General features: G+C 36.3%; 1 protein-coding gene and 1 long non-coding RNA gene across 7 annotated transcripts in view; one reads left to right on the plus strand and one right to left on the minus strand.

Moving 5' to 3' along the window:
* TENM4 (teneurin transmembrane protein 4) overlaps positions 1 to 27441 on the plus strand; it is a 1026741-nt gene that overhangs the window by 696027 nt on the left and 303273 nt on the right. The gene's annotated exons all lie outside the window — the stretch shown is intronic.
* On the minus strand, positions 822 to 1059 carry LOC142196064 (uncharacterized). Its single transcript, XR_012715125.1, has 3 exons — positions 1019 to 1059; positions 896 to 945; positions 822 to 864 (listed from the first exon to the last, which is right to left on the minus strand). It is a non-coding gene; the product is annotated as an uncharacterized LOC142196064 (long non-coding RNA).

Genomic DNA, 27441 nt, shown 5'->3' on the forward strand with positions numbered 1-27441 from the left:
TCTGTCAGTTTCTTCTGAAATATTTATTAGTATGCTTTTACAAGGCCTTTACCTAATAGATGGTACTACAATGTCTGTAGAGCATTGGGTTTAGGTCCTGTTCTTCCTCTCATCTTCATTATTGCCATGTATTTTTCCCATAGGACTCCTCAGGGGTGTGGCTAGTAGATCATGGGTGTGTTTTATGCTGCCTCGATCAGATTAAACTTAGATTAGAGTTATGTTGATCAAGGGCGGTTGATGACCACATGTACCGTTTTTTGTTTTTTTTTCTACTTAGTTTTGAGTCAAAGCTAGTCTTATTAAAAATGGAGCCCCTGGCAAGAAGTCTGTTATATTAGTAAAAGTTTATTCACATCACATTTTGTACATCTGTTCACAAGACATTTTACGCATACAAGAAATAGAGCAAAAAAAGAGATGCAAATACAAAAACATAGAGCGAATAATTAAAATGGGTCTGTTTTTTAAGACACTAAAACATAGTATAGCACATTTTTATTTCCGGCTAAAAAAATGGACAGCAATTTAGCAGTATTATCCTCTGTCTCTCTTATCCCTCTCAGTTCCTGCTCATTTTTCCTCCCACAGTAGACTTCAACTGTGAGCTGTAATATGACACCTCTGACGTCTACTGTGAGCTGTAATATGACACCTCTGTGACCTACTGTGAGCTGTAATATGACACCTCTGTGACATCTACTGTGAGCTGTAATATGACACCTCTGTGACCTCCTACTGTGAGCTGTAATATGACACCTCTGTGCCCTTATATTGTGAGCTATAATATGACACCTGTGAATTCTACTGTGAGCTGTAATATGACACCTCTGTGACTTTATACTGTGAGCTGTAATATGACACCTCTATATCCTACTGAGCTGTAATATGACACCTCTGTGACATCTACTGTGAGCTGTAATATGACACCTCTGTGACCTCCTACTGTGAGCTGTAATATGACACCTCTGTGACCTCCTACTGTGAGCTGTAATATGACACCTCTGTGACCTCCAACTGTGAGCTGTAATGACACCTATGTGACCTTCTACTGTGAGCTGTAATATGACACCTCTGTGACCTCCAACTGTGAGCTGTAATGACACCTATGTGACCTTCTACTGTGAGCTGTAATATGACACCTCTGACGTCTACTGTGAGCTGTAATATGACACCTCTGACGTCTACTGTGAGCTGTAATATGACACCTCTGTGCCCTTATATTGTGAGCTATAATATGACACCTGTGACATCTACTGTGAGCTGTAATATGACACCTCTGTGCCCTTATATTGTGAGCTATAATATGACACCTGTGACGTCTACTGTGAGCTGTAATATGACACCTCTGACGTCTACTGTGAGCTGTAATATGACACCTCTGTGCCCTTATATTGTGAGCTATAATATGACACCTGTGACATCTACTGTGAGCTGTAATATGACACCTCTGTGACTTTATACTGTGAGCTGTAATATGACACCTCTATAATCCTACTGAGCTGTAATATGACACCTATGTGACATCCTACTGTGAGCTGTAATATGACACCTCTGTATCCTCCTACTGTGAGCTGTAATATGACACCTATGTGACCTTCTACTGTGAGCTGTAATATGACACCTCTGTGACCTTCTACTGTGGGCTGTAATATGACACCTCTGTGACTTTATACTGAGCTGTAATATGACACCTCTGTATCCTCCTACTGTGAACTGTAATATGACACCTATGTGACCTTCTACTGTGAGCTGTAATATGACACCTATGTGACCTCCTACTGTGCTGTAATATGACACCCCTGTATCCTCCTACTGAGCTGTAATATGACACCTCTGTGACCTTTTACTGTGATCTATATGACACCTCTGTGACCTCCTACTGAGCTGTAATATGACACCTATGGTGACTACTAGGAGCTGTAATATGACACCTCTGTGACCTCCTACTGTGAGCTGTAATAAGACACCTCTGTGACCTCTACAATGATCTATAACATGACACCTCTGTGACCTTCTATCCGTCTTGATCTAGAAGAACAAAATTCAGCAAATACTTCAGAGTCTAAGTCCGTTTAGCAGGGAGGGGAGGAAAAGTAAAAGAGCCTGTAAGTGGAGAAAGTAGCATTTTTTTCTTTGATAAGATTCAGAAATGTCCTGACATTCGCTACTGATTTATGCAAATCCTAACAATTCACATTCAGAAATGTAATTAATCCATAAAATATATAAAACAACACGTAAAATAAAAAAAAATATTAGGTAGAACTTAGACGGTTGGTAAATATTTTTTTTTTCTTTGCATATTTTACAGTTCAGGAACATTTTTAATTTTTTTTTTAAACAATTTTTTTTTTTTCGATTTCCAAGAAAAGCTCAAGCAAACGGAATAATGTTGAATTAGAATGCATGAGAAGTAACGAACCTGCCGTCTATTACGCGTGACCTTCTAACGAGCGGCAAAATACTGGTAAAGAGACATTAGGAATAATTATTTATTACACCGAGTGTGAAAGTTGGGAGAGAAATTTCACGCGTCCCGCATCAGCGGAACACTCCTGCTAATGAGTTAATTCTCTAAAGAATACGGGTGCGTACATTAGTATTCAAAAGTTTTTAAAAATTACTATTCCAATCAGATAACTTTTTTTTTACCGTCTTTCGTTTTTTTTATTTTTTATTATTTCTTCTTTTTTCATTATTAATGAGTTAGGAGATTTACTGAAGATTCCCCAAAGAATTTTTATCCAGTCCCAAGTTCTTGAAAATATCTACTTCTTAATTTACTTCGGGAATTCTAGTCAGTTAATGAGACAATGTGGAATTTTTTTTTTGTTGTTGCTAAGGATATTTTATTTTTTACTGATGTACCCATAAGTGGGATCTTCTGCACTTCTGGGGCTTTAGGGTGGCCTGAACGCTCTTGAACATTTTTTTCGAATACGATGGTGGCCAAAGCTCCGACCACAATAAGCAGAATTCTTACGTAGATCTCAAGATATTTGTACATCATGAGTTTATCCTTCTTTTTTTTCCCCAACCTAGACTTCTTTAAAGTTTTATCTTAAACATATTTTTAATGCTTTTTTGGTGAGGTTTTTAAAAACTTTCCATATTTTTATCTCTATTTTGAAACATTCCTAAAATCCTCTCAGATATGAGATAGTTAGATAGATAGATAGATAGATAGATAGATAGATAGATAGATAGATAGGAGATAGATAGATAGATAGATAGGAGATAGATAGATAGATAGATAGATAGATAGATAGATAGATAGATAGATAGATAGATAGGAGAGATATATAGGAGATAGATAGATAGATAGATAGATAGATAGATAGATAGATAGATAGATAGATAGATAGATAGATAGATAGGAGATAGATAGATAGATAGATAGATAGATAGATAGATAGATAGATAGATAGGAGATAGATAGATAGATAGATAGATAGATAGGAGATAGATAGATAGATAGATAGATAGATAGATAGGAGATAGATAGATAGATAGATAGATAGATAGATAGATAGATAGATAGATAGATAGATAGGAGAGATATATAGAAGATAGATAGATAGATAGATAGATAGATAGGAGATAGATAGATAGATAGATAGATAGATAGATAGGAGAGATATATAGAAGATAGATAGATAGATAGATAGATAGATAGGAGATAGATAGATAGATAGATAGATAGATAGATAGATAGATAGATAGATAGATAGATAGGAGAGATATATAGAAGATAGATAGATAGATAGATAGATAGATAGATAGATAGATAGATAGATAGATAGGAGATAGATAGATAGATAGATAGATAGATAGGAGATAGATAGATAGATAGGAGATAGATAGATAGATAGATAGATAGATAGATAGATAGATAGATAGATAGATAGATAGGAGATAGATAGATAGATAGATAGATAGATAGATAGATAGATAGGAGATAGATAGATAGATAGGAGATAGATAGATAGATAGATAGATAGATAGATAGATAGATGATAGATATTTTTTATTTACCTCAGGATTTTTTATTTTTTTTTTGCTTATTACCTTTGTATTGATGAATTATGAGGGATTTACTCGATTTATCCCCAAAGAATATTTTTTTTATTCCACCCCTAACATCTTTAAGAAATTTACTTCTTCATTTACCTCAGAAATTCTAGTCAGTCCATCAAGGTGCTTTCATCTTTTTATATTTTTTGGGGGTAATTTTTTTTCATTTTTATTTATTTTCCATATTAGTAACAATTTAGAAGATTTACTGCAGATTCCGCAAAGATTCTTTTTTTTTTTTCTCTAACCATTAAAATCTACTTGTTCATTTGCCTCAGTAATCATTCAATCCAGAATTATTTTTTTTTTTAAATTCTTTTTGCCCATTTTTTTTTTTTTTACGTTAAGTCGTTCCATATGTTTTCTACAAACGTCTTTTTGGTCTAAATTTTTCGTATTTGGTTTAATTGACCTCTATTTTTTAAGATCGTTCTAATAATACAAGCGGTTTGTGTTTTTTCCGCTTGCGCGGTGTATAATTTCACCGTCCTTCAGGAGATAATAGGGATTAAAACAGAATTCTCTGACAGTGTAATAGGCCTCACATTTAACATAAATGTTCGCAACAGTCCAAGGTTTATTTTCGTAGAGCGGCAGACAGAAAGACGCAGCCACAACGACGTTTCAATTGAAAGGATTTCCCTCATGCCTGATGGCTAAAAAAAATAAATAGGTTCAGGACAACTGGAAGAATGGCTCGGCCGCCCCGGCCTACCCTCCTAGATGAATATTGATTGTCCATCTGCCATTATTTTGTTAACCTTGAACAAAAACACAGAGACCAGTCTTCTTCTTCTTCTCCATTGCATGGGGGAAGGGAAATGCACCATCTGATTCCTTTAAGGACCTTTTCCCCAGAATTTTTTTTTTTTCAAGATGTCAACCACGTATTGGGACTAGGGTTGAGCCGATGTTGAGATTTCAGGATCGTTTTAAAAATTTTGATCGTTTTCCAGCCGATCCCGATCATGAAATTTGCTCGATCGCCGATCAGGATCCAATCTTCTCCCTAGTCAATGCTTCTCTAGGGGAAAAGTCACTTTTAGGGTTGAGCAGATCTTGAGATTTCAGGATCATTATTAAAATCCGATTTTTGATCGTTTTCCAACCGATCCCGATCGTGAAATTTGCTCGATTGCCGATCGGGATCCGATCTTTCCCAATCCCTCAACCCTAGTAGAATGCTTCTCTATGGGAAAAGTCACTTTTAGGGTTGAGCTGGTCTTGAGATTTCAGGATCATTTTTAAGAGCCAATGTTCCATCATTTTTCAGCCAATACCGATTGTGATCGTGAAATTTGCTCGATCGCTGATCGGGATCTGATCTTTCCTGATCGCTCAACCCTAATTGGGACATATTCAGACCCTGACAAGAACTGGACCAAACCTTATCAGGAATCAGGCCAGAAGACAGTGTTTCGGACCCATTCAGTCCTTTGTCAAGTGCAGAATTACTAGCCTGGATGGCACCAAACGGATGGGCCTGATCATTTTTGTTTTCAGTGGGAGGATGCAGTATATGTGTTTGGCCTCACATAACAGACTTTGAGGCAACGTTCGGACGATCAAGGTGCAAAACAGTACCTTTTTCATGGCCGTCTTGCAACTAAGACCACCCATATATCACAGATCCCCCATACATTGGAGTATGAAAAGGGTCAAAATGATGGTAACGTGAAAAGACTCCATTCACTGACATTGAATTTAATGCTGCCATGTGACATCCAGTAAAACGGACATCACGTGACCATTATCCACTGTCATGTGAACGGAACTTGAAGGGGACCTATCAGGGCAATTTGGGGCACTAAACCACCCAAAGGATGAGATGAATCCATTGAGTCTCATCGGACACATCTCTGTTACATGATCCCCCTAATTGCTTCTCATTAGACATGAGTGAACCACTTAAGTTTAGATTCCACCCAAATTTTTCAAAAAATATTGGTCTCAACCCCAACCCAAGACTTTTGGGGTTCATTACCTACAAAACTCTATTATACTCTGAAGTCACTTCAGACCACAAATTATAATACTTGGAGGCCTACCGAAGGTGTAAAATTTAGCAGTTTTACTCACCTTCTTTCATCTTTCTTGGGCCTCCTTGGGGCAACTGGCACTTGTCTTGTGACTTCCAGCATTCTTCTGTGATGTCATCGGCCCGAGGGTCACGACTGAGGCCTGTGATTGTTTTAACTCACCTTTTCCCACCTCTCCGGGGTACCCTTGCCGTGTCCATTGGTTCCCCAGATTATAATAATAGGACTTCCAGTTTGTGCCAAACAAGTTTGGCCCAAAACAAATCAGAGGACCAAACCTTGTGAATATTTCGTTAACGGAATCTCATGAGATTCGTCCATCTCTTCACTTCTCTTCATAATCTTCACTGCATACCTGTAGTGAGGAGGAGACGGAATGGCGCTTTGGTGACTCCATTCAGTGTCCGGTGCAGGACTCACGTGTGACCACTGTTGCACCATTCAAACTCCTCCTCACGGCTATAGCAATCCTTTGGACTCCATTCAAGTGATCAGTGGGCCAATAGGTTCTACTCTATTTTCATGTTTTTCCCATAGTTCCATTATTTTGTGGGGTTTTTTGTGCACAAAATTTCAGGACATTTTGGTAGCCTGGTGGATTCATCCCACAAGAACTAAATTCTTAGAATGTCAATTTGGGCGCTTGGTGGAAGGATCAGGCCAAAAACTTTAGATGATAATTCTGCCAATGGAATAACTCCCCATAAAAAGTTACTTATCGGGAAATCGAAGATAAAGGGTTCATCATGTGCGCATAACTACTCCTACAGCCACCCACGCACATACTCAGAACCTCAGGGTTAGGGAGGCATCTTGATACAATGTTGCCAAATCATGTTGTATTGAATGCTTGTAGGGTTGAGGGATCGGAATTCCGATCCCGATCTTTTCCGTCGGGATCAAGGACGGAGGTTATTTCAAGAGCAATTGGGATTGGGAAAGATCAGATCCCGATCGGTGATCGAGCAAATTTCATGATCACAATCGGGATGGTCTGAAAAACGATCCTGAAATTTCAAGATCGGCTCAACCCTAGATACTTGTCATCTGATGTAGAGTTGCCTACAGGACCAAATTTTCTGGAGTTGTCCCAAGTTTCCATTAACAATCCCAGTAAATTTGGTTTGTTCTGACCCAAAAACTTGTGGGATGTGGGCAAAACCTTCTCAAATGTGGGCACCCCAGGACGTAAATGCCATAATTTTTTGTTGGTAAGTATGCTTGCAACATACAAATCTAGACATGTCCACCCAAGAGGAAAGACAAGGATTAACCCAACCCAGACACTTACATAAACATCCACCATTTGTACTTTCCTGACTATATCATGTCGTGCAAGACCGAAAAGAAGACAAGGACCAACTTCTAGAACCATCTTTCAGTAATTTATCTCCTGCTGAATCAAAGAATCAGGAACTGAAACAGGACTAATCTGACTTTCCCCAACCTTTGACGCAGAACTGGAAGCGCCAACCAAGGCCCACCCAATAGTGTGGCGATAGCACAAAAATTTTATATCATGCATTTGGTTAGGTTACAGCATGGGCCCCATCCTTAGATTCTTTCCCACAACAGTGTGACATGTTCTCAAGGGGGCCCCTACGATTTTACTAATTTAGTCCAAAAATTTCCCATTGACGTATGAAGTCCTATTTACCATGACATGTGACCCCCTAGAGTCAAGTCGAAAGGCTCTGACAAATATCTAGGAGGTGTGATGGGTTCAAGTCTACAGAGGGCTCGGATGTTAACCTTTGGGACCGGGTCTGCTTCACTTTTTGTGGCCCCATGGTTTTGTTTAAAGTGATACAAAAAGTTTCCTCTCCGGAGAGTGTTGTGTAACCCTCCCGTTATTTCGTGACAAAGAACTGCTGGAATTGCAAACTCCTGTCAAACCTTCCCATCTCCCACCTTCATTTCTTTCTCCGAGCTCCGTAACGCATTTTTCCCCCATCATTTTCCTTCGTCTTCAAAGTCATGTTAAACTGTGACATATTTCTTAATGATGAGATGATTAAAGAGAGCGGAACACGGGCGGTATCCTGCAGAGTAATACAGTAAAGGGATTTTTTATTATTTTTGATTTTTGCATATCTGAGCTGAGCGACATTAATCAGAGCCGAAAATTGAGAGAATGAGATCAGCGCGCTCGGTATAATGAGCTCACAGGGAAGTTAATAGCAGCGGCCCATTAATAATGCATCAGTAAATATACATATATATATACCCTTGCCATAGCTTAGATTTCTGAATATTTTTGAATTTTTTTTGAATTTTCTATATTTACCAATTTTTGTAATTACCCTGTTTAATGAAGTCATAGGAACCCGTCTGGAAAGTGGTATGTATAGCCTATCCCAGAATGCCCGGGGACTGTCACGTGGGCGTTACCTTTCTGTATTATTAAGTGGATACCAAAGCCATAACAATGGAAATAACAGAAGTAGATTGGGCGTTAACCTGTCAAGACTTCCATATGCTACAACAATCTTGACCCCGGTGTGACCAATTCTGTCTTAAAGTATCATGAATCTGCTGGACCTTGCGAAATTACTGGGGTTGAGCCAATCTTGAGATTTTAGGATCGATTTTAAAATTTGATTTCCGATCATTTTCCAGCCGATCGCGAACGTGAAATTTTCTCAATTACCGATTGGAATCCGATCTTTTCCGATCTCGATCACTCAACCCTAGTCAATGCTTCTCTAGGGAAAAGTCGCTTTTAGGGTTGAGCCGATCTTGAGATTTCAGGATCGATTTTAAAATCTGATTTCCGATCATTTTCCAGTTGATCGCGATCGTGAAATTTGCTCAATTGCCGATTGGGATCCAATCTTTTCCGATCCCAATCGCTCAACCCTAGAACTCACGTCTCTTCCGGTTATGCTACGCCAAACACACACACAGAAAAGGAAATTATGCAATTGAATAAAACAAAAAGTCTCAATTTTTGATGCAATATTCGCCTTGCAACAAAAATGATGACTTGGTTGACATGTTGGTCAACTGATTGTCATTTGTCCAACTCCTTGCTACCAAGATTTTGCCGAGAGAAACCACGGCTAGCCGGACATTTTCTCTACGGTGGTCAACAACGTCCAACAGAGTCGGAATTGCTTTTACAAACCAGATCAGTTTTGGCTCATTGAGGCTGGTTGAGTGATGGACTCCATTGGCATAGGACGTGGGATATCTTTATGACACAACACCTTTAAGGAGAACCTTTCACAACTTCCTTCATCTCTTTTAATAGGCACCGCTTCACTGATTCCAGCACAGTTGGAAATTTTTCTCTAGTCCAACCATTCCTGAGCAATCAATGCTTTTAATTTCAGGACCCGATATGCTAATTAGGCTCTCTGCTGTCAGGTGGGTGGACCTTGTCTGGAGAATTTCAGCATCTGGGACTGCCCACCTGACAGTAGAGAACTTAATTAGTATATTGCTCCAGAATGGTGGGGACTAGAGAAAAAATTCCAACTGTGCTGGAATCAATGGAATGAGGTGGAGTTAGTGGAGATGTTAAAAGATCCTCTTTAACAGACATGGAGTAAAATTAAGGAAAGGGTGAAATGTCAAAGAAAAAACATCAATGAATACTTGCCCTGTTTGGATAAAAAGGTGCCTGGGTGACCAAAGACAGCTCTCAATAGTCAATAAAATGGCTGACTATGGTTGCAACTTTGGTCCTCTGCATAAACAGAAGCTCCAACAACTTTATTGCACAGACTAAGACTAGATTCACATTTGTTCGGGGACTCCGTCACAGTGTCCATCTGAAAAAATACTTTTTTGTCCACCAATTTTGGATATATAGAATGAATATGGTTGAGCCGATCTTGAGATTTCAAGATCGATTTTAAAATCTGATTTCCGATAATTTTCAAGCCGATCGCGATCGTGAAATTTGCTCGATTGCCGATCGGGATCCGATCTTTCCCGATCCCGATCGCTCAACCCTAGTCAATGCTTCTCTACGGGAAAAGTCACTTTTAGGGTTGAACCGATCTTGAGATTTCAAAATCCAAATTTCCAATCATTTTCCAACCAATCCCAATCCCGAAATTTGCTCGATCGCCGACCGGGATCCAATCTTTTCCAATCCCGATCGCTCAACCCTAAGAATGAACACCCAATGGGGAACCTTATAGTCAAAAGAGTCCGTTGGGCTCAATGGATGTCCACTAGTTTAGTGGTCCATTGATCTGTTCTTCTGGTCCTCCGACACCCGGTGCCATGCGAACCTATTAACAAGAAACAGAACATTTATGAGCGCACGTCAAGTCTTATACCATGGCAATTTTTTTCCCATTATAATCAAAAAAGTCTTTTCTCCAACTTCTATACTTTTTCGAAAATTGGATTGACAACCGTGATGGCCGCCATTACAACCCCAACGGGGATTGTCACTTAGGCCTCCGACTACTAATATGTAGAGATTATTATATTGGTAAATAACCCTTTACTGACTGACGTGAAATTAGTGGGTGAGGGGGTGTATAAAAAAAAACACATTTAGGGAATCAGGATTTGGGATTGACTGATTCCCCTTCATCTGAGCACCGCGGGAAGAAAAAACTGTAAAAACCTTTTAAGTCTAATGGCTTTATTATACACCTAAATTTGATAAGTAGCTGGAAAGGAAACATTTCCCTCGAATTTCTCTCCAAGCTTCTAAATTGCTGTAACTATGTGAACCTTGCTGTACATTAGGCACTTAAGTGGCAGCGTGACATTTAGTGGAGAAAGGGGTCTGACGAGTGGGAGCGCACCACAGGCACGTCTGGCAATTATACCGAGGCCTCCTGAGGCTTCCCGTAGCCCAGGACCCGGCTTTTACATTTTTTATTGCAATTATACTTGTAAATATGAGGGAGCGGTTGACCGTGTTTCTCAGACAGGGGCCGCGGATGCCGAAGAAGGGTTGGAGGTTGGCGAAGGCAATTTCCGGGAATAAATTACCCGGCGTAAATAGATTGCCGATTTATTTCATTATTTTTGTGTAATTTTTTTTGTTTTCGGTTTCTAATTATTTTTAGTATTTTTTTGTTTTGATATTTCCAAATAATTGGGAGAGTTTGAAAACTGGAATTTTTTCATTTCATTACAAAAGAAAATGATTAGAATGTTGTAAAAATAAAAAAATAAATAATTCTATTTGTACAATCAGATCTGTTAAGGGGGGGGGGCTTAAAGGGGATCTTTCACCACCTCCACCAATTCAATTTCTTTGCACCTTTTAATAGGCGCCGCTTCACTGATTCCAGCACAGTTGGAATTTTTTATCTAGACCCCACCGTTCCTGAGCAATACGTTAATGAAGGTCTCTAGTCTCAGACTACCTCAGCCAAGGACCGCCCACTAACAGTGGAGAGCCTAATTAGCATAGCCGATGTTGAAACTAATAAAAGCGATTGCTCAGGAACGGTGGGGGCTAGAGAAAAAATTCCAACTGCATCAGAATCAGATGAGTCAGATCTATTAAAGGATGCAAGAGCTGGAGGTTGTGGAAGATGCTCTTTAAAGTAGGTCTACCACAACAAAATATGGAAAGAACCATACATTTGTATAAAAAAAAGTGAAAACTGCTTTTTATTACCTTATATTTACACGGAGATAAGATTACTTGAATGTCATCTTATTGACGGCATTAGGATGTGGATCCAAATCACTATTCATATTAGTGCTTATGTATATACACACACAACTACTGCTATTCAACATTTTAAAGGGGATGGATGTCATATACTATCTCCAAGTCATCATACAGACATATAGGCCAGGGATGCCACATCTGAAAAAGTTTGTCTCTGATGAAACAATCCCTTTAAGGTGGTAGATAATGTTGTATTTGGTGATTTAGACCTTTCTAAGGTCTTCATGACAATGCTGAACCTAAAACAAATCTTAAAAAGGCCAATTATGTGAATGATCTCAGTGGTGCAGCCTCAGGCTTTGGGCTTGAAACTTCAAATGAACATATCTTTGCTTAGAACGAAGCTATTACAATACAGTTTTCACTGTATTACTTTATATATGTCGCCTGATATCACTATTATATCACATATTGGCTGTCACTTTGTTTCTCACTGAAACCCTACTACGTTTTTTTCCATTTAATACAGCCCTGTTTATAGGATCCTCAGGTTTCCTAAAGTTGGTTGCAAGCAGAAGCAAAAACATGTTTTTCTCGCACATAAAAGGCAATTTGCCCGGCTATTTAGAGTTCACCCATGGCAGTAAATGTCGCTTTCTAGGGCGCACACTGTGGCGAACGGTGTATTTATAGCCCTGAAGTAGAGAAAATATCTTGGCCAAATCATATTCACCACATGATTTAGAGAGAAAGATCGTCTGTGAGGAGGGGGATCAGGACGCGTTCTGTGCAGCTGCAGTAGACTCCATAGCTTGTGCTATATGGCAGAACCCGGAAAATGTCCACATACATTCCTGACCCTGCCTGCACCAGGCCGCCTCACTACGGACAGAGCGCAACGCAGAAGCTCTGGGTATTAAGATCCTGCCACACTGATATAAGTATATAACTATTATAATACTACTTACTATGTACAAGAATATAACTACTATAATACTACTCCTATGTACAAGAATATAACTACTATAATACTGCCCCTATGTACAAGAATATAACTACTATAATACTACTCCTATGTACAAGAATATAACTACTATAATACTACCTCCTATGTACAAGAATATAACTACTATAATACTGCTCCTATGTACAAGAATATAACTAATACTACTCCTATGTACAAGAATATAACTACTATAATACTGCTCCTATGTACAAGAATATAACTACTATAATACTGTTCCTATGTACAAGAATATAACTACTATAATACTACCTCCTATGTACAAGAATATAACTACTATAATACTACTATGTACAGGAATATAACTACTATAATACTACTATGTACAGGAATATAACTACTATAATACTGCTCCTATGTACAAGAATATAACTACTATAATACTACTCCTATGTACAAGAATATAACTACTATAATACTGCTCCTATGTACAAGAATATAACTACTATAATACTACTCCTATGTACAAGAATATAACTACTATAATACTACTCCTATGTACAAGAATATAACTACTATAATACTGCTCCTATGTACAAGAATATAACTACTATAATACTGTTCCTATGTACAAGAATATAACTACTATAATACTACTATGTACAGGAATATAACTACTATAATACTACTATGTACAGGAATATAACTACTATAATACTGCCTCCTATGTACAAGAATATAACTACTATAATACTACTCCTATGTACAAGAATATAACTACTATAATACTGCTCCTATGTACAAGAATATAACTACTATAATACTGTTTCTATGTACAAGAATATAACTACTATAATACTACTCCTATGTACAAGAATATAACTACTATAATACTGCTCCTATGTACAAGAATATAACTACTATAATACTGTTCCTATGTACAAGAATATAACTACTATAATACTACTCCTATGTACAAGAATATAACTACTATAATACTGCTCCTATGTACAAGAATATAACTACTATAATACTGTTCCTATGTACAAGAATATAACTACTATAATACTACCTCCTATGTACAAGAATATAACTACTATAATACTACTCCTATGTACAAGAATATAACTACTATAATACTGCTCCTATGTACAAGAATATAACTACTATAATACTGTTCCTATGTACAAGAATATAACTACTATAATACTGCTCCTATGTACAAGAATATAACTACTATAATACTACTCCTATGTACAAGAATATAACTACTATAATACTACTCCTATGTACAAGAATATAACTACTATAATACTGCTCCTATGTACAAGAATATAACTACTATAATACTGTTCCTATGTACAAGAATATAACTACTATAATACTGCTCCTATGTACAAGAATATAACTACTATAATACTGCTCCTATGTACAAGAAAATAACTACTATAATACTACCCCCTATGTACAAGAATATAACTACTATAATACTGCTCCTATGTACAAGAATATAACTACTATAATACTGCCTCCTACGTACAAGAATATAACTACTATAATACTGCTCCTATGTACAAGAATATAACTAATACTACTCCTATGTACAAGAATATAACTACTATAATACTGCTCCTATGTACAAGAATATAACTACTATAATACTGTTCCTATGTACAAGAATATAACTACTATAATACTGCTCCTATGTACAAGAATATAACTACTATAATACTGCTCCTATGTACAAGAATATAACTACTATAATACTGCTCCTATGTACAAGAATATAACTACTATAATACTGCTCCTATGTACAAGAATATAACTACTATAATACTGTTCCTATGTACAAGAATATAACTACTATAATACTACTCCTATGTACAAGAATATAACTACTATAATACTACTCCTATGTACAAGAATATAACTACTATAATACTGCTCCTATGTACAAGAATATAACTACTATAATACTACTCCTATGTACAAGAATATAACTACTATAATACTGCTCCTATGTACAAGAATATAACTACTATAATACTGCTCCTATGTACAAGAATATAACTACTATAATACTACTCCTATGTACAAGAATATAACCACTATAATACTACCTCCTATGTACAAGAATATAGCTACTATAATACTACTCCTATGTACAAGAATATAACTACTATAATACTACCTCCTATGTACAAGAATATAACTACTATAATACTACTCCTATGTACAAGAATATAACTACTATAATACTACCTCCTATGTACAAGAATATAACTACTATAATACTGCCCCCTATGTACAAGAATATAACTACTATAATACTACTCCTATGTACAAGAATATAACTACTATAATACTACCTCCTATGTACAAGAATATAACTACTATAATACTGCTCCTATGTACAAGAATATAACTACTATAATACTACCTCCTATGTACAAGAATATAACTACTATATAACAAACCAATGCTCTAAAGTATGATGTCTAGCAACTGCAGCAACATCTATTGCTTCCTTTATACTCTGGAGTATACGGGTCGGTATACTTGCAGTCTCCTCAGTCAGTGTGTCCATATGCTGGCCGTTCTCCGCCATGCTTTCCCTGACATGTGATCTCTCCCCTTCTGGCTATAGTGTATCCGCAGTTACATAAATGTCTCTTCAATGTAGTTTTGATTTTATGTGTTCAAAAAGAAGGAGCAGATGGCAGGGATCCTGCAGACGGGAGAATCCAGTTTTCATTTTCAAGCATTAAATCAGATTTTTCCTTGTAACAGTAATAATCGCTCTCTTAGAAAAGTACAAGAGCCCCGAGTTACAAAGTTAGAGATTTCTGTAGTATTTTATGTGCGGGGGCTTCTTAGGCTGCACTTAAAGGCACAGTCACTCTGTGAGATCAGGATATTGGATATGGACAGATGTAACATGTGACAATAGAAGAGTTGTATACTACCGCCAAGGTTTATACTGCTCAGCACCTCCATACTGCCGCACTGTAGGGTGACTCACACCTATATAGCTGCATAGATATGTACAGAGATAATACTACAGTATTGCTAATAAATACTTTTTCAAGTTGCTGGACACCTTTTTTTGCAAACCAAATCTCTTGCCCAAGTAAGGATCCAACTAGTGGATATCAGAACCCCCCACTGATATATCTGATATACTGCCTCCCAGCGCCAGAAGTGACTATACACACAGATACTGCAGTACTGTGCCCAGTCAGACCAGCTGATTGGTGCAGGGATCTGAGGTTAAGTCCCACCCCGTTGGACCAGCTGATTGGTGCAAGGTTGAGGTGTCAGGCTCCACCCAGTCGGACCAGCTGATTGGTGCAGGGTTCAGGTTTCAGGTCGCACTCAGTCGGATCAGCTGATTGGTGCAGGGTTCAGGTGTTAGGCCCCACCCAGTGGACCAGCTGATTGGTGCAGGGTTCAGAGGTTACATAGTTACATAGTAGATGAGGTTGGATAAAGACATCAGTCCATCAAGTCCAACCTATAACCCTGGTTAGGCCCAACCCAGCCGGACCAGCTGATTGGTGCAGCATGCAGGTGTAAGGCCCCACCCAATGGGACCAGCTGTCAGGCGCCTCCCAGTCAGACCAGCTGATTAGTGCAGGGATCAGAGGTTAAGCCCCAGCCATTTGAACCAGCTAATTGGTGCAGGGTTCAGGTTTCAGGCCCCGCCCAGTGGATCAGCTGATTGGTGCAGGGTTCAGGTGTCAGGCCTGACTCAGCAGGACCAGCTGATTGGTTCAGCGTCCAGGTGTCAGAACCCAACCAGCGGGACAAGCTGTTTGGTGCAGGGTTCAGGTTTCAGGCCCCGCCCAGAAGATCAGCTGATTGGTGCAAGATTCAGGTTTCAGGTCCCATCCAGTCGGACCAGCTGATTAGTGCAGGGATCAGAGGTTAGGCCCCACCCAGTTGGACCAGCTGATTGGTGCACGGTACAGGTGTCCGGTCCCATCCATATTGACCAGTGTATTAGTACAAGGTTCAAGTGTTAAGCACCACAAAGCCAGAGCAGCTGATTTGTGCAGGATACAGGTGTCAGGCCTCCACCGATCAGAGACTAAACACCTACCCGGTGGTGATGGGCATTGCCTTGATCACACACCCTGCAACTATAGTACCTGCTGGTCCAAAATTCGAAAAAAACCCACTTTGTTTATTCTCCAAAAACAGTGCCCTCCTTGTCCAGTATCTTGTATTGCAACTTGTCCACACTCAATTTGATCATCATCATAAAGACTCTCTTAAAGCTTCCAACGTGGATTCAGCTCTCGGGGACCGCTATGGGTGCAATAAAGGGTCACAAACTTGGATGAGTCGGTGAAAGGTGACTGAAAGTTCGCAGTGATGTATAGGTCACATGACTCCTAATCCGTATTAGTTTGGCTCAGTACAGCAGCGACGCTCCCTCCCCTGTAATAATGGACACCTCCGTGATTTGTAATTACTGTCACGCTGAGGTTCACATATCTCTCCCGGAGACGGCGCGCACTTACATATTCCCGGCAATAATTACATTGATTATCGGGTCCGTCCTGACATTTGTCTTCCAATGTCTATGGTGAGTCATTTCTTCATCTACATCTGAAGGGGAGAAATCCTGAGACTGACACCAGATGATGGACATGGTCCTCGAAGACGTTTGGAGCTTGGGTGGTGTGATGTCATCTGACCGCATATTACATGACCTCATGAACCTACCCTTTAGTATTAACGCCTGGATTCAGCAAGCCAAAGGTTTAGAGAATAAAATATTCAAGGAAGGCGTGATATTGTCTCATGGAGAAGACTCGTGTCTGACATCTGGCACCGGGAATAAAGATATCTGAGAGGAGGAATCTAACAATCCTGTGATAACACCGAACTGAGAGAAACCGATAGCATAGAGACCAACACCGGGAAGTGACATGTTATAGGGGTATTAGTTAGAATAGGACACGAATAGGAATTTTCTTTGAAGTATTATAGTAGTTATATTCTTGTACATAGGAGCAGTATTATAGTAGTTATATTCTTGTACATAGGGGCAGTATTATAGTAGTTATATTCTTGTACATAGGAGTAGTATTATAGTAGTTATATTCTTGTACATAGGAGTAGTATTATAGTTGTTATATTCTTGTACATAGGAGCAGTATTATAGTAGTGATATTCTTGTACATAGGAGCAGTATTATAGTAGTTATATTCTTGTACATAGGAATAGTATTATAGTAGTTATATTCTTGTACATAGGAGTAGTATTATAGTAGTTATATTCTTGTACATAGGGGCAGTATTATAGTAGTTATATTCTTGTACATAGGAGTAGTATTATAGTAGTTATATTCTTGTACATAGGAGCAGTATTATAGTACTAATATTCTTGTACATAGGGGGCAGTATTATAGTAGTTATATTCTTGTACATAGGAGCAGTATTATAGTAGTTATATTCTTGTACATAGGAATAGTATTATAGTAGTTATATTCTTGTACATAGGAGTAGTATTATAGTAGTTATATTCTTGTACATAGGGGCAGTATTATAGTAGTTATATTCTTGTACATAGGAGCAGTATTATAGTAGTTATATTCTTGTACATAGGGGGCAGTATTATAGTAGTTATATTCTTGTACATAGGAGCAGTATTATAGTAGTTATATTCTTGTACATAGGAGCAGTATTATAGTAGTTATATTCTTGTACATAGGAGGTAGTATTATAGTAGTTATATTCTTGTACATAGGAGCAGTATTATAGTAGTTATATTCTTGTACATAGGAGGTAGTATTATAGTAGTTATATTCTTGTACATAGGAGTAGTATTATAGTAGTTATATTCTTGTACATAGGAACAGTATTATAGTAGTTATATTCTTGTACATAGGAGCAGTATTATAGTAGTTGTATTCTTGTACATAGGAGCAGTATTATAGTAGTTATATTCTTGTACATAGGAGTAGTATTATAGTAGTTATATTCTTGTACATAGGAGTAGTATTATAGTAGTTATAAGATAAGATAAGATATTCCTTTAATAGTCCCACAATGGAGAAATTTCAGTGATACAGTTTCATAGATGGTACAGTAGTATATAACAAGAGAGAAACACATAGAAGCTCATGGCAGATAGAGAAATCCTAGGAATCATAGCAACTAAAAAAGAAAGAAACACAGACACACTGCAGGATCATTTAGTTCTCTGTGCAGATTGATGTTAAAAATAATAATTATAATAATAATAATACAGCCGACTTGGTTGTAGGACACGAGGAGGGGGGTCACAGCGTGTGGATATAACAAGCAGAAATTTTTGCAGAGGTGGGGGACATAAGCAGCTATCATGATAACATGTGGCAGTTCCTTTGGTAGGTGGTGAGATCTCCTGCTCACAGCTGATAGTTCGGTATCTTGCATCAGCACTATTGTCCTTTTAACCACAAAAAATGCCCCAAATGTCCTTCATCACAAGCCCTCCTCCTCCTCCTTACCACAGTGTTCTACTGCCCCAAGGAAGTCAGAGACCATCCAGGTATACATGGTGCTGCTCTCTTGCCAAGCTTCCATAACTCCTGGGGTAGGTGGGTGATGGTAGGTTCCCAGGTTGTAACAGTGTCCCACGTGTCCACAGTAATAGAAAGAAATACCAGTCAGCTGTAGCATCTTCACACATCAGCAATTGATGCCAGAAATCATCTCCTTGAACGAAGAAGTCCGCATTTCCATGTAGGTTTCTCTTCCATGCCGCAAGTTGAGCCATGCTGTCCTAGCTGGTGGGGATGGTAACAGGCACATGTGGAAACCAGCTGAACCAGGTCTTGAGTCCATGCTTTACAATGGAAAACAAAAGGAACAAAAAACTCCACAGGGTCTTCCATTCGATTTATAGTTACTAAATTCATAGTGCTAGATTGCTTGGTTACCGGATTCTTGAAGATATAGAGAAAAAGAGTGAAAAAGGAAAGAAAAAGTTTGCTCCCAGCTTGGAGCACTGCATCAAGGCAGCCAGCCTCTCAGGGGGCGGCGCCAAAAAAAAATAAAATAAAATAAATAAATATTCTTGTACATAGGAGTAGTATTATAGTAGTTATATTCTTGTACATAGGAGGCAGTATTATAGTAGTTATATTCTTGTACATAGGAGGTAGTATTATAGTAGTTATATTCTTGTACATAGGAGGTAGTATTATAGTAGTTATATTCTTGTACATAGGAGTAGTATTATAGTAGTTATATTCTTGTACATAGGAGGTAGTATTATAGTAGTTATATTCTTGTACATAGGAGGCAGTATTATAGTAGTTATATTCTTGTACATAGGAGTAGTATTATAGTAGTTATATTCTTGTACATAGGAGGCAGTATTATAGTAGTTATATTCTTGTACATAGGAGGTAGTATTATAGTAGTTATATTCTTGTACATAGGAGGTAGTATTATAGTAGTTATATTCTTGTACATAGGAGGCAGTATTATAGTAGTTATATTCTTGTACATAGGAGTAGTATTATAGTAGTTATATTCTTGTACATAGGAGGTAGTATTATAGTAGTTATATTCTTGTACATAGGAGGCAGTATTATAGTAGTTATATTCTTGTACATAGGAGTAGTATTATAGTAGTTATATTCTTGTACATAGGAGGCAGTATTATAGTAGTTATATTCTTGTACATAGGAGTAGTATTATAGTAGTTATATTCTTGTACATAGGAGGCAGTATTATAGTAGTTATATTCTTGTACATAGGAGTAGTATTATAGTAGTTATATTCTTGTACATAGGAGGCAGTATTATAGTAGTTATATTCTTGTACATAGGAGCAGTATTATAGTAGTTATATTCTTGTACATAGGAGTAGTATTATAGTAGTTATATTCTTGTACATAGGAGGTAGTATTATAGTAGTTATATTCTTGTACATAGGAGTAGTATTATAGTAGTTATATTCTTGTACATAGGGAGCAGTATTATAGTAGTTATATTCTTGTACATAGGGGCAGTATTATAGTAGTTATATTCTTGTACATAGGAGCAGTATTATAGTAGTTATATTCTTGTACATAGGAGTAGTATTATAGTAGTTATATTCTTGTACATAGGAGTAGTATTATAGTAGTTATATTCTTGTACATAGGAGCAGTATTATAGTAGTTATATTCTTGTACATAGGAGCAGTATTATAGTAGTTATATTCTTGTACATAGGAGCAGTATTATAGTAGTTATATTCATGTACATAGGAGTAGTATTATAGTAGTTGTATTCTTGTACATAGGAGTAGTATTATAGTAGTTATATTCTTGTACATAGGAGTAGTATTATAGTAGTTATATTCTTACAAATATAGTTTCTTCAAAGCCGCAGCTTTGATGTAAGGGTCCGCAGCTCAAAACTTTTTAAAACAACTTCTTTATTTCATCTTCTTGAAAAATCAGATCGCCACCTTAGGCTGAGGCACACATTCATAGACAACACATAGTGAAGACAAAATAGACACTAGACATTGTGAGTTTAAAAATCGCTATGAAACTGACGCGTTTCGGAACGACCAAGGCGTCCCTTATTCATAGTGAAACTAATAGTGAATATAACTAGTAGTTATATTCCTTTACATAGGAGGTGGTATTATAGTAGTTATATTCTTGTACATAGGAGTAGTATTATAGTAGTTATATTCCTGTACATAGGAGGTAGTATTATAGTAGTTATATTCTTGTATATAGGAGTAGTATTATAGTAGTTATATTCTTGTACATAGGAGTAGTATTATAGTAGTTATATTCTTGTACATAGGAGGTAGTATTATAGTAGTTATATTCTTGTACATAGGAGTAGTATTATAGTAGTTATATTCTTGTACATAGGAGGTAGTATTTTAGTAGTTATATTCTTGTACATAGGAGGTAGTATTATAGTAGTTATATTCTTGTACATAGGAGTAGTATTATAGTAGGTATATTCTTGTACATAGGAGTAGTATTATAGTAGGTATATTCTTTTACATAGGAGTAGTATTATAGTAGTTATATTCTTGTACATAGGGGGTAGTATTATAGTAGTTATATTCTTGTACATAGGGGTAGTATTATAGTAGTTATATTCTTGTACATAGGAGGTAGTAGTATAGTAGTTATATTCTTGTACATAGGGGCAGTATTATAGTAGTTATATTCTTGTACATAGGAGTAGTATTATAGTAGTTATAGTCTTGTACATAGGGGCAGTATTATAGTAGTTATATTCTTGTACATAGGAGTAGTATTATAGTAGTCATATTCTTGTATATAGGAGTAGTATTATAGTAGTTATATTCTTGTACATAGGGGTAGTATTATAGTAGTTATATTCTTGTACATAGGGGTAGTATTATAGTAGTTATATTCTTGTACATAGGAGGTAGTATTATAGTAGTTATATTCTTGTACATAGTAGTAGTATTATAGTAGTTATATTCTTGTACATAGTAGTATTATAGTAGTTATAATCTTGTACATAAGAGCAGTATTATAGTAGTTATATTCTTGTACATAGGGGGCAGTATTATAGTAGTTATATTCTTGTACATAGGAGTAGTATTATAGTAGTTATATTCTTGTACATAGGAGTAGTATTATAGTAGGTATATTCTTGTACATAGGAGTAGTATTATAGTAGTTATATTCTTGTATATAGGAGTAGTATTATAGTAGTTATATTCTTGTACATAGGGGTAGTATTATAGTAGTTATATTCTTGTACATAGGGGTAGTATTATAGTAGTTATATTCTTGTACATAGGAGGTAGTAGTATAGTAGTTATATTCTTGTACATAGGGGCAGTATTATAGTAGTTATATTCTTGTACATAGGAGTAGTATTATAGTAGTTATATTCTTGTACATAGGAGTAGTATTATAGTAGTTATATTCTTGTACATAGGAGCAGTATTATAGTAGTTATAGTCTTGTACATAGGGGCAGTATTATAGTAGTTATATTCTTGTACATAGGAGTAGTATTATAGTAGTCATATTCTTGTATATAGGAGTAGTATTATAGTAGTTATATTCTTGTACATAGGGGTAGTATTATAGTAGTTATATTCTTGTACATAGGGGTAGTATTATAGTAGTTATATTCTTGTACATAGGAGGTAGTAGTATAGTAGTTATATTCTTGTACATAGGGGCAGTATTATAGTAGTTATATTCTTGTACATAGGAGTAGTATTATAGTAGTTATATTCTTGTACATAGGAGGTAGTATTATAGTAGTTATATTGTTGTACATAGGGGCAGTATTATAGTAGGTATATTCTTGTACATAGGAGCAGTATTATAGTAGTTATATTCTTGTATATAGGAGTAGTATTATAGTAGTTATATTCTTGTACATAGGAGGTAGTATTATAGTAGTTATATTCTTGTACATAGGAGGTAGTATTATAGTAGATATATTCTTGTATATAGGAGTAGTATTATAGTAGTTATATTCTTGTATATAGGAGTAGTATTATAGTAGTTATATTCTTGTACATAGGGGTAGTATTATAGTAGTTATATTCTTGTACATAGGGGTAGTATTATAGTAGTTATATTCTTGTACATAGGAGGTAGTATTATAGTAGTTATATTCTTGTACATAGTAGTAGTATTATAGTGGTTATATTCTTGTACATAGTAGTATTATAGTAGTTATAATCTTGTACATAAGAGCAGTATTATAGTAGTTATATTCTTGTACATAGGGGGCAGTATTATAGTAGTTATATTCTTGTACATAGGGGCAGTATTATAGTAGGTATATTCTTGTACATAGGAGTAGTATTATAGTAGATATATTCTTGTATATAGGAGTAGTATTATAGTAGTTATATTCTTGTACATAGGGGCAGTATTATAGTAGTTATATTCTTGTACATAGGAGCAGTATTATAGTAGTTATACTCTTGTACATAGGAGTAGTATTATAGTAGGTATATTCTTGTACATAGGAGTAGTATTATAGTAGTTATATTCTTGTATATAGGAGTAGTATTATAGTAGTTATATTCTTGTACATAGGGGTAGTATTATAGTAGTTATATTCTTGTACATAGGGGTAGTATTATAGTAGTTATATTCTTGTACATAGTAGTATTATAGTAGTTATAATCTTGTACATAAGAGCAGTATTATAGTAGTTATATTCTTGTACATAGGAGTAGTATTATAGTAGTTATATTCTTGTACATAGGAGGTAGTATTATAGTAGTTATATTCTTGTACATAGGAGTAGTATTATAGTAGTTATATTCTTGTACATAGGAGGTAGTATTTTAGTAGTTATATTCTTGTACATAGGAGTAGTATTATAGTAGTTATATTCTTGTACATAGGAGGTAGTATTATAGTAGTTATATTCTTGTACATAGGAGTAGTATTATAGTAGGTATATTCTTGTACATAGGAGTAGTATTATAGTAGTTATATTCTTGTATATAGGAGTAGTATTATAGTAGTTATATTCTTGTACATAGGGGTAGTATTATAGTAGTTATATTCTTGTACATAGGGGTAGTATTATAGTAGTTATATTCTTGTACATAGGAGGTAGTAGTATAGTAGTTATATTCTTGTACATAGGGGCAGTATTATAGTAGTTATATTCTTGTACATAGGAGTAGTATTATAGTAGTTATATTCTTGTACATAGGAGTAGTATTATAGTAGTTATATTCTTGTATATAGGAGTAGTATTATAGTAGTTATATTCTTGTACATAGGGGTAGTATTATAGTAGTTATATTCTTGTACATAGGGGTAGTATTATAGTAGTTATATTCTTGTACATAGGAGGTAGTATTATAGTAGTTATATTCTTGTACATAGTAGTAGTATTATAGTAGTTATATTCTTGTACATAGTAGTATTATAGTAGTTATAATCTTGTACATAAGAGCAGTATTATAGTAGTTATATTCTTGTACATAGGAGTAGTATTATAGTAGTTATATTCTTGTACATAGGAGTAGTATTATAGTAGTTATATTCTTGTACATAGGAGCAGTATTATAGTAGTTATATTCTTGTACATAGGAGTAGTATTATAGTAGTTATATTCTTGTACATAGTAGTAGTATTATAGTAGTTATATTCTTGTACATAGGAGGTAGTATTATAGTAGTTATATTCTTGTACATAGGGGCAGTATTATAGTAGGTATATTCTTGTACATAGGAGTAGTATTATAGTAGATATATTCTTGTATATAGGAGTAGTATTATAGTAGTTATATTCTTGTACATAGGGGCAGTATTATAGTAGTTATATTCTTGTACATAGGAGGTAGTAGTATAGTAGTTATATTCTTGTACATAGGGGCAGTATTATAGTAGTTATATTCTTGTACATAGGAGTAGTATTATAGTAGTTATATTCTTGTACATAGGGGCAGTATTATAGTAGTTATATTCTTGTACATAGGAGTAGTATTATAGTAGTTATATTCTTGTACATAGGAGGTAGTATTATAGTAGTTATATTCTTGTACATAGGAGTAGTATTATAGTAGTTATATTCTTGTACATAGGAGGTAGTATTATAGTAGTTATATTCTTGTACATAGGAGTAGTATTATAGTAGTTATATTCTTGTACATAGGAGGTAGTATTATAGTAGTTATATTCTTGTACATAGGAGCAGTATTATAGTAGTTATATTCTTGTACATAGGAGCAGTATTATAGTAGTTATATTCTTGTACATAGGAGGTAGTATTATAGTAGTTATATTCTTGTACATAGGAGTAGTATTATAGTAGTTATATTCTTGTACATAGGAGTAGTATTATAGTAGTTATACTCTTGTACATAGGAGTAGTATTATAGTAGTTATATTCTTGTACATAGGAGGTAGTATTATAGTAGTTATATTCTTGTACATAGGGGGCAGTATTATAGTGGTTATAGTGTCATCCATAGGGGCAGTATTTATGGTAATGTTAATGTGAGATAGATAGATAGATAGATAGATAGATAGATAGATAGATAGATTGATTCCCTCATTACAGCGCTGCATACATTTCCTGGAGATACATCTACATGCTGCCATCACATCTTCTTTCTCGGCGCTGTCTCTTTTTACATAAAGTAATAGAGTGAGAAGATGGACTGTGGCCCAGCGTGTGGAAATTGGGGTCTCGTCAATGCAGGAAGAGAAAGCTGAGAGAAACTTTGATCAGCGCTCAGTCTCCTGAATCAAAATGACAGTTCGGTTCATTGGATTTCAGAAAAGCAATAAAAAAAAATAAAAAAAAAAATAAAATAAAAACCTGCCGGGCCCCATTGTGAATAAATTGCTTGTTTCAGCTCATGCATAGCGATGTCTGTAGCGATGTCTATTATGATTCCATTCTAATTGTGTAAATTACTCGCCGTGAAATCCTATACAAGGCGCACATTTGTAGTCAAACATATGTTCTGCTGCAGGTAGCCAGAATTTAAGTCAACATGCATGGGGTATTTGTGTCTGTATGAATAGGCCGGGGCCCGGGCCGCTCCTCCGCTCACAATACACTTTTGCTGTTGCCATAACAGCTGTCTGAGTAAAGAATTAACCCCCCACCTCCATACTGCTTATAGCGCCCCTGTCATGCATAGCAAAGTATGAAAGTGAAGATGGCGTGACATCCCCGCGCAGAGCTGAACGCTTACCCCTGAAATCTAAACATCCCCGGTCAGCGAGACCTCTAATTCTGGAAAATACTCTATCCAGGTAGTTGGTACTTTCCAGGAAAGCTGGGTTGCGGCTAGAGGTGAGACTTACCTGTATGAAGTGGTTTAACCCCTTAAAGGCATTTTCCATTTTTACGAATATTTATGTAGAAACGAATCAAAACTTTCTGATATATTTTACGCTAAAGTTCTTTACAAGAGAAGAGGAGATTATTGTATCCAGTGTAGACAACGCTCTGTAAGCTTATCAGGCTGGTTCCTGCACTAATACATTGTTGCAAATCATCAGAGAGAATTGCGCAGCTGCTGCTGATACATTGCACTGCCGAGACTGGATACAATTTTAGTCACAGGCTGCAAGTCCTGCTCTGAGCTAAGAACAGGTTAAAATTGTGTCTATACAATGCTCTGTGAGCTAAACCTAATAGCACCAGCTACACAAATCTCTGCTTTTTTTATGTATTTAGACCATCCTATTTATCTAGTCTATACAATGCTCTGTGAGCTTAATTATATGGAGATCATCATATTTAGCTCACAGAGCATTGTATAGACTAGATAAATTTGTCTCTACATTCCAATTGGCAGCAGGAGTAGTGATGTACAAGGTTTCCAGTCTATGGATACAATTGTATCCAGTCTAGACAATGCTCTGTGAGCCAAAAATATCTGCAATTGGTGCACAAATCTCTCTGCTAGTTTGTTACAATGTATCTGTCTGGAATCCATGCTGTTTAGCTCACAGAGTATTGTCTAGACTGGATGCATTTGTTTCCCCTTCTCAGCTGAGATCAGGGCTAGCTTTGCAGTCTGTGGATATCTAGACAATGCTCTGGAAGCTAAACATAGAATCAGGTGAACAAGTCTAGTTTGCTATTATATATCAGTCTGGATTCCAGACTGTTGAGCTCACAGAGCATTGTCTACACTGGATACAATTGTCTCCCCTTCTCAGCTGAGATCAGGACTAGTGATGAACGAGATTTGCAGTGTATGGATTGCATGACAGTACTCTGTGACGCTAAATTCACACTAGTATTCGGATTTCCCTATTCCCGCGAT

The sequence above is a fragment of the Leptodactylus fuscus genome, chromosome 2, assembly GCF_031893055.1.
Source record: "Leptodactylus fuscus isolate aLepFus1 chromosome 2, aLepFus1.hap2, whole genome shotgun sequence".
NCBI lineage: Eukaryota > Metazoa > Chordata > Amphibia > Anura > Leptodactylidae > Leptodactylus > Leptodactylus fuscus.